Genomic DNA, 9,893 nt, shown 5'->3' on the forward strand with positions numbered 1-9,893 from the left:
TTTCGAATGACAAACACATTTTCTAACAATTTTCGTACAAAGTTCCTATTCCTAGCCTTCCTATTCCTTCTGTACTGAAATGTATTGTAATTGTATTGTCTCCCTTCTATTGTAAAGTGCTGAGCAAACTGTTGGCACTATATAAATCCTGGATTAATAAAAAAGTTGTTTAATAATTTTTGTTCAGAATTCTATTCATTTATGATCAGCCTAAAAAACAATTCAGAACACAACGTTTTTGAATTAAGTTCTAAATAGAAACATAGAAAAATGTCAGAAGAAATAAGTCTGAGTGGTCCATCCAGTCTGCCTGTTTTTTTTGTTTTTATTTAAACTAGCTTTTTAATTTTTTTCGTGTTTTTTTTTTTTGTTAACATTCTTTGTCTGAGTATAGATCTATGCTTGTCCCAAGCATGTTTGAAGCCATTTACTGTTGACTGGTTCACTACCTAGAAAAGTGAGCATAGAAAAGGACTGAGTGGTCCATCAGGTCTGACCAGTTTTTTTTGTTTGTTTTTTGGGAGGGGGGGTTGTTTTGTTTTTGCCCCAAGCATGTTTAAGCCATTTACTGTTGACTGGCTCACTATATCTTTTGGGAGTTTCTTTTAAGCATCAACTACCCTTTCAGTAAAATAATACTTTCCAAGGTTAGTTTTGAACTTTCCTCCTCTAGTTGAAGGTCATGTCCCGTGTTCTTGATCTTGGCTTCATATTGAAAATCCTGCCCTCCTGAGCCGTATTCACCCCTTTCATGTGTTTAAAGGTTTCAGTCATGTCTCCCCTTTCCCTTCTTTCCTCCAGACAGACTGTACATATTAAGTTCCTGAAGTTGCTCTTGATATGTTTTATCTCCCAGACCTTTCACAATTTGTTTTACCCATCTCTGGACTTGTTCTATCTTATAAATATCTTTTTGTAAGTGAGGTCTCCAGAAATGGACACATGCGGGGGGGGGGGGGAATATTTACTAAAACCGGAGCACTCGGAATCTGGTGCAGCTGTGCATGGTAGCCAATCAGCTTCTAACTTCAGCTTGTTCAATTAGGCTGAATTCACACTTGAGCGTTTTGTAGTTCGAAGCTCCAAAAAAGCTCAAACTTAAAAAAAAATCATTTGTTCTCTATGGTGCCTGTCTGCAAAATCAGGTGTGAACAGGCACCATAGAGACTAATTGATTTTTGAAAAGTTTGAGCTTCTTTGGAGCTTTGAGTTTCAAGCTACAAAATGTTCAAGTGTGAATGCAGCCTTAAGCTTAGGCAATAAAACCTGGAAGCGGATTGGTTACGATGCAGAGTTGCACCAGATTTTACATTTAGTAAATAACCCCCAATATTCTGGTGAGGATCTACAAGTGTATGGCCAGCTTAAGAGTAGATGTCCATTCGTTCTGAAAGATGTCCTGTGTTGTCCAGATCAGGGGTCTCCAAACTATGACCCTCCACATGTTGATGTACTACAAGTCCCATGAGGCCTTGCAAAACTTTGACAGCCACAGGCAAGACTTACAGTCAGAGGTATGATGGAACTTGTAGTACTTCAACAGCTGGAGGGCCATAGTTTGGAGACCCCTGGTCTATAGTATACGAAGTGAAAAGAAATCTTTTCACCATTTTCTACTCTATCCAAATTTTTTTTTTTTTTACTTTTTATACATTTTTATATAAGGTTTTGGACAAAGTGAGGAAGATCTTCCATTAATGAAGGCAGACAGTAAGACATCTGGACATAGGTTGTACCCCGATCCCACTCCATCCAAAACTCTGCTTCCTCTTCAGACTAAATTCATTTTCCAATTTTACATAAAACAGTTTTGGCCGGAGTTACTTGATTTGGTTTATTAAAAGCAAATAGGCTGTTCACTTTGCAGGATAATATACTCCAAGTGTGATGAGTGAGGTGAACTGGATGGACTTTTGTCTTTTTCAGCCAGACTAAGGCTGGCCATACATTATACAATTTTCTTACACTTTCTGCCCAAAGGTAAAAATAGATTTACCTTCAACTATGTAGTGCAAGGGCTTGCTTAATTGGATACAATTGAAAGTGTTGTTTAGGTTTGACCTCATATTATATAGCTTTTGGTGAGTCTAAAGCAAAATTCTCAAGAACATTGTATAATGTATGGCCAGCCTTTGGCTGGCCATATATTACACAATTTTCTTCAGGATTTTGGTTTTGATTTACCAAAAACCATTTAATAGGAGATCACACCTAAACACTTTCAATTGTATCCAATTAGGCAGGCCCTTGCACCACATGGTTGATGGTAAATCTATAGGAAATTGGGCAGAAATTGGACAGGAAATTGTAAGAAAATGGTATCGTGTATACAATATTAGGCTGGACATACATTTTACAATTTTCTTGAGATTTTTGGTTTAGATTTACCAAAAATAATAAATATAATCGAAGGTCAAACGTAACAACACTTTCAATTGTATCCAATTAGAAAAGCCCTTACACTACATAGTTTCAGGTAAATATAAAGGAAATTGGGCAGAAATTGGACAGAAAAATGTAAGAAAATTTATAGTGTATGGCCAGTCTAAGGCTGGCCATACACTATACAATTTTCTTTAGAAAATTGCTTTAGATGTACCTAAAACCATATAATATGAGGTCAAACCTAAACAATACTTTCAGTTGTATCCAAGTATGTGGGCTCTTGCACTAGACAGTTGAAAAAAAAACTAAAGAAAATTGGGCTGAAATTGGACAGAAAATTATATAATGTATGGCCATCCTATCTATGTAGCTATGAATCTCTGGACTTCCATCATTCAATCATGTGTATGCGAAAATACAGTTTTCAAAAAATATTATTCTTACACATGGTTGGGTTTTTTTTTTTAAAGTGAATATTTACCACATTCACTAAGTTAAAGGAAAATTCCCTTGCAAAGTGACCAAATGTTTGCCTTTAGCAAGTCAACCCCCACTGCGCCCAGTTCTGGAGACCTCACTTACAAAAAGATACAGATAAGACAGATGGGGTTTTATTTACTAAAGCTGGAGAGTCCAAAATCAGACTCCCTTCTGCATAGAAACCAATCAGCTTCTAACCTCAGCTTGTTCAATGAAGCTTTGGCAATGAAACCTGGAAGCCGATTGGTTTCTATGCAGAAGGGAGTCTGATTTTGGACTCTCCAGCTTTAGTAAATAAACCCCATGGAGTCCATAGATGGGCAACAAAAATGGTGAAAGATCTGAAGGACCAAACATATCGGGAGAGACTTCAGGAACTTAATATGTCCTGCCTGGAGGAAATAATGGAAAGGTTGGACATGACTGAAACCTTTAAATCCATGAAGGGGGTGAATAAGGTTCAGGAGGGCAGGAATTTCAATATGAAGGCAAGATCAAGAACAGGAGGACATGGACTGAAACTAGAGGAGGAAAGTTTTGTGTAAATCTTAGAAAGTATTATTGTACAGAAAAAGTACAGAACAGACTTCCAGCGGAGGTAGAGATCTATACAATTTGAAAAAAGGAAAAGAAAAAAATTCAAAAAAAAAAACAAAACAATAAATAGAAAGGTGCACACTTGCTAGGTTGCTTTGTCTTTCACGGTTTCTTTGTTTCTACCCTTTCAACTTGTAATAAGTAGGATCAGTGGGGTTTATTGACTAAAGCTGGTTCACTCAGAATCTCCTGCACTTCTGCATAGAAACCAATCAGCTTCCAGGTTTTATTTCTAAAGCTTAATTGAACAAGCTGGGGTTAGAAGGTGATTGGCTGCCAGCTTTAGTAGATCAACCCCACAGTCACTATAGCCTAATAATGGTCAATTTTATATCATTCAATTTAATATGTGGCCTTTGTTATTTTCCTTCATTTATATAATAGCACACAACACATTACACCAGGGTTCCTCAACCATGGATCCCCCAGAGGTTGCTAAGGCAGATAAGTTCACTCTGACACCAATGATCTTTTTATCTGTAAGGGGGGGATTCTTCCCAATGGTCACAAGCATATAGAGCGGGGGTCTCCAAACTATGGCCCTCCAGGTGTTGAGGAACTGCGAGTCCCATGAGGCCTTAAAAGACCCTGACAGCCACTGGCAAGACTCCCAGAGGCATGATGGGACTTTTAGTACTTCAACAACTTGGAGGGCCATAGCTTGGAGAACATTCTTCCGACTGACCTAATGTGTCATGAGTTGTAGATATAGTAATTATTAGCAAGGGTTCCCTGAGACCACAACATTATCTCAAGGGTTCCTCTGCATTGAAAAGGTTCAGAAAGGCTGCATTAGTGAAAAAAAAAAATTAACTTTTCAGGAGCTGAGCTCCACTTGGAATCTATCCATTAATAATAGATTATATTATCTGAAATGTGGCACCTAATGGTAACAATTGTGGCATGCCAGCAGCTCCAAAATTAATTTCCCCGTATTTATAAACTGACAAAAGTATTTTAATATGCATTTTGCTTGAGACAGTATATTTATCATTGCTGGGTATATAATTCCATAGATTTTTTCCCCTGCTCAGCGTTCTTTCTCCACTGTGTTCACCAATTGCAAATTGTTCTGGGAAATATTGAGCTGCAATACATGTCCTTAATTATAACATATAAGATAGTAAATTCAATGTATGTCTATCATAGATTTAAAATGGCCATTTTGTTACTGGGGTGTCAAAAGTTTTAAAAACATTTCTGCTACAAGCAAGAGAAATAAAGTAGCTTCAAAACTGATCCCCATTACCCCTAAACCAATAAGTAATATGGCTTATTTAACTCTCATTAATAATACATATGTAATGTCCATTAAGTGAGAATTATTAATATTAATCAATTATTATGTACATAGTTACATAGTTAGTCTGATTGAAAAAAGACAAAAGTCCATCCAGTTCAATCATTAAAAAAAAACAAAACAAAAACGATGTAGTCATAGTTACCCATTCAGTGTTAATTTGGTTATTAGTAATACACCTCCCATGTTTAAAAGTCTAAAATATTATAAAATAATAAATCAAACAAACAGAAAACAATTGCAAATTTGTGTAAAAAGGCCAATTCTAATTTAATGAATGTACTCCCTAAATTAAAAGATCCTCCAAGAAAGTTACCTTTCCAAGTTTAAAAAATAAAAGTAATTGCTAAATGCAATGTGCTTGTAAATGTGAAATGGATAGTTAAAATGATTTTAAAAAAATAATATAAAAACAGTTTAATTCAGGGTTGAAATCTTTAACAGAATTTGATGGATAAAAAGTAGCTTTAAAATAAAGTCAACTTTAAGATTAGGTATGTATGCCAAAAAAAGTCATTCTAAGCTTGGTAACTTTTAAAAATCTAAAGTTAAAACAAATATATAAATATATTTTAATTAGTAACCAATCTAAATTATTCAAGTGATATACAAAATCTGAAACACTATATCCACAAGTATGCACACCATATACAAGGTGAACTAGGTGTATGCAAATAATATACATGCCAGCAGCAAAGGATATACACACCAGCAGCAAATAGTCTACACAACATATACATAACAATCATACCACACCACAGCCCTGAAATTTCTATAACCTCCACTGAATGGAGGGATGGGGACCCTCTACAGTAAGCTAGGTGTTGCCCTATTCTCCTAAAGGGGACATTTACATCATAAAACCAGGGTGGGGGTCCTAGCCTTATGTATATCTGGCAGCCCCAAGACTTCCAACACACTTGACAAAACATTGAGTTATCCACATCATCCCTGGAATCGCCTCAACATGCCTGTCTCTGACCCCAACAACTTGGACAGAAACCTGCCCGACATCGAGAACTGCCCTGGAGAGGCCAGTGGAGACCCCAAAGCCCCCGACTCAAATGACCAGCACAGCAAGAATAGCAAAAAGAAGAATTATCAAAGATACGCCAAACCACCATACTCCTACATGGCCATGATTGCCATGGTGATCCAGAGCGCCCCAGGCAGAAAGCTCAAGCTTTCCCAGGTAACTAACCCCCATTATGGGTCTTCTTGGGACTTTACTGCAACTAGGGGCAGGGGAAGGGGGTGACATTGAGACCAGCTCAGAATAAGGACCAGTCAGAGGGAAAGTCTTTATTTTCAGAAAAAAATAGTTTAAGGAGAAAATGAATCTCTGGTAGACTTACGAAGGCTGAAAAAAACATACCAATATGTAGTAAAAACAGAAGTAGGGTGAATTTTCTGTTTTTATTACTGATGGGCTTTAAAGGAAACATTTCTGGACAAAAAAACATGGAGGCTTTCAACGTCAAACCTCTTCAGAAAATTGCTAGTTTCCCGCCAAAATCAATACAAGCATGTACAAAGAGTTCTGTCTTTACCATGACTTCAATTGCTACATGCCCAGTTTAGGAAGTATTGTATGATAGATGGGCTCCTGGCATATTCAGAAGGTCTGCAGAGGTGTCCTCCTAAGTATTTCAGTGCAGGTTTCCTGGTGAGGGTCAAAGTCACAAATGGAGCTAAGTATTACTTATATAATGTGATAGGTATTACGTATCTGGGTTTATGGTTATGCTCATTCACTTATGACTATATTTTTTCCTTGCAGATCCTCCAAGAGCTCAGCAGCATCTTCCCTTTCTTTAAGGGGGATTATCAGGGCTGGAAGGACTCTGTTCGACACAACCTCTCCTCCAATGATTGCTTCAGAAAGGTAAGGACTTGGTGCTCCTGTGATGTGATGGTGGTGGTGGGCTCTTAAGGTTCTAATCCTGCAGAATAGTTCTTGTATTAAAATGTAAATGTGATAATATGAGAGTGTGCCCAGAGCCCTGTTGCCTCTAAACTTCCCACAGTCCCCCCACCCCCCCAAGACTTCCTGATAGCTCTCCTGCCTCAATAGTGTTGACTTGCCAACCTCCAACAGTGTCCCCCAAGCTCCTAAGGTGAACCCCAGGCCCTGCAAAGCTCCCAGTCTCCTGGAGAGACCATCAACCCTCCCATCTACTCCCAACTCCCTCCAAAAGCCTCATCCCCTACAAGGGCATTAGGTCTGCTCTAATCCCCTCCAGAACCCCCAGTCCCCCACAGTGACATCCAGCCCCAGCCAAAGCTTTCCAGAATTTTAATACATATTTTGTATTCCGTAATTTAATTGTGTGACTATAGACTTTTTGTTTCTACTGTTTGGTCATAGAAAATTCTGGAAGAATTTATCAAGCCCTGGTCTCAGTACGGTTGCAAACCCTTGTTGTATGGTAGCTTGGAATATTTTCTGTATCCCGTACTCTGGATTTGTTCCATTTCTGTTGTTGGTCTGTCAGTTGTGTATTTATAACTAATTGTATATTTATGGTTTGATGTATATTGGTAATTGTCTATTTATAGAGCTATTGAGGAATTTTCTTTTTTTGGCCGTATTTTTACAATTTATGAAGACCTCCAAGCAGGAACGGAACTTCATTTAAAATTGTTCTTTTCGTGTTCAAAAGTCTTTGTTTTTTTAAATTTCAAGGTTTTTTTTTACACTAATGTTTTTATACATCGCTGGAACTTTCTGCTTTAAATGTTTGTGAAACTGAGAATGGCAGCGTTGTGAAATACTGTTAAAAGGGAAAGCAACAATTTTTTCCTGCTCATTATAAATAATCCCGCAGACTCAACTAGAGTTATATTTTACCCAAACACAAACATCATTTTACTGATTATTTTTTTAAGTTCTCCTACTGTGGGCTGAGCGCCTCCAGCACTGCTGAGTGACACAATGGGAATCTGGTGTCACTGGGTGATGTTTGGGATTGTTTGGAGTCCCATGTGCTACAGACATTGTCCCAGGATGACACACCCAGTATGACCCAGTGAAGGGAGCTTCATTTGCAATGTCTTCAAATACAACTCAGATACCCAAAACAGAGCAACTATTGTATCTACTCCATGGGGGGGATTTACTAAAACTGGTGCACTCAGAATCTGGTGCAGCTGTGCATGGTAGTCAATCAGCTTCTTACCTCTGCTTGCTCAATTAGGCTTTGTCAGTAAAACCTGGAAGCTGATTGGTTTTTATGCAGAAGTGAACTTGATTCTGAACTCTCTAGCCTTAGTAAATAAACCCCGGTATGTGTAGATGTCCACTCTGCTTCATTACTCTACCTTGTGTTTTTACCCTCCCTCATCCTCCCATTACCCAACACTGATTCTACCTATTGCATCAGTATATTCTTCATATGGCCACCCCAGGGCAGGCATTGTCTCCTCCACCCCAGGGCATTGTCTCCTCCACCCCAGGGCATTGTCTCCTCCACCCCAGGGCATTGTCTCCTCCACCCCAGGGCAGGCATTGTCTCCTCCACCCCAGGGCATTGTCTCCTCCACCCCAGGGAAATGCCATCACCTCTACTGCAGGTTTGACCCCCTTCCTTTCAGCACAGGGTATTGTCTCTCCCCCCCCCCCCCCCAGCGCTGGGCATTGCTCTATCTTCCGGTGCAGGGAATTGCCCGTCCCGCAGCAACCACTTTCTTACTTTTCTCCTGGAATTTGCAGATTGCCAGAAACATCACAGGAGGGGCAGAGACGACACTGCAATAGGTTGATTTTTGTATTTTGTATATTCGTGTATACTTAGATTTATATACAATTTGGATAAAAAAAGAACTCCAGCTAAAATCTTAGCACACACCTGATAGGGGATCCTACTGTTTCCCACTCTTTAGAAAGCAAACATTTTTAATTTTCTACATATATTATCCATGTAAAATATAACCATTTATGATAATAGGGGCAGATCCGGGGAAATTATTTGTCTGTGTTATAAATAGGCCGTAAGGATCGGTTCCCCTGACCCGTAATAGATTTGTGTGAATTTGCTGTGCCGGCCTACGCCTCTAATGTCTTCTCACTCTTTGCAGGTCCTAAAAGATCCGCTAAAGCCGCAGGCTAAGGGCAACTACTGGACGGTGGATGTGAGCCGAATTCCTGAGGATGCCATGAAGCTGCAGAAAACGGGAGGCACCCGGCAAGAAGCCTACCCTCCTGACCTGGCTCCTTATATCCTGCATGGACAGCCCTACAGATCTGTAGACTTTTACCACCCCCATCTTTCAAACGAAACTACTGTGGTCAGATCAGATACAGAGGCTGGTCCCTCAGTACAAACCCAACCCCCAAATATAGATCCTGCTGCAACATTCCCAAACATCTTATGGAACCTTCCAACGTCTTATTCACAATATGTGCCCCCTAATGTTGTGGCCCCTCCCAGCATACACCCTCTCCTGCTTTACCCCAACTTCCCCTTTTCTTCTCAGTGCAACTACATACCTTCCCCATACTCAAGCTCCACCTATGCGGAGCGGTGGGATGTTTACACTCCCAGTCAGATGCCCCCAATGCCTCCCCCACCCACACCCTCTGAAGCCAGATTCTCCTCTTCAGATTTCCCTCCCATTAGAATGGCCTTTAACATCCCCGAGTATCCACAACATGGGGGCTACATGAATATACAAAATGTCTATGGCCAGCAATTTACTCAGGGTGGGGTGTACCCAGGGTACAGACCCAATGGTTTCTGATTGGCCAGTTGCTGAGACAAGGCTTGTCTTGGGCTAGTCACTTTTGCCTCCAGGACTATCTGCGCTTCAAGTCTTACCCAGTGATGTTGGCACCCAACGTGGCACATGGCCCAGCGGAGGTGGCAGTCCAAAGGCATTAGTCAACAATGTATATATCAGTCATTTTCTGTCTTGTCTGTCTTTTTTTACTTCAAATAAATTTGAATTTGTTTTTTAATCTCAAGTGATATCAATGTTTTTTTTAAATAACAAACATGTCATACTTACCTTCTGTGTGCAGTGGTTTTGCACAGAGCAGCTCAGGATCCTCTTCTTCTTGGGTCCCCCACCAGTTCTCCTGGCTGCTCCCCCTTGACCAGTGCCCCCAATAGTAAGCCTCTTTCTATGGGGG

General features: G+C 39.8%; 1 pseudogene; it reads left to right on the plus strand.

The window, feature by feature from the left end:
- The first annotated feature begins 6,471 nt into the window (after positions 1 to 6,471).
- On the plus strand, positions 6,472 to 9,585 carry LOC149450385 (forkhead activin signal transducer 3-like; annotated as a pseudogene).
- The last annotated feature ends 308 nt before the right edge of the window (positions 9,586 to 9,893 follow it).

This window comes from Staurois parvus, unplaced genomic scaffold (genome assembly GCF_062004578.1).
Source record: "Staurois parvus isolate SC_StPar_1 unplaced genomic scaffold, SC_StPar_1.0 ptg000575l, whole genome shotgun sequence".
Taxonomy (NCBI): Eukaryota; Metazoa; Chordata; class Amphibia; order Anura; family Ranidae; genus Staurois; species Staurois parvus.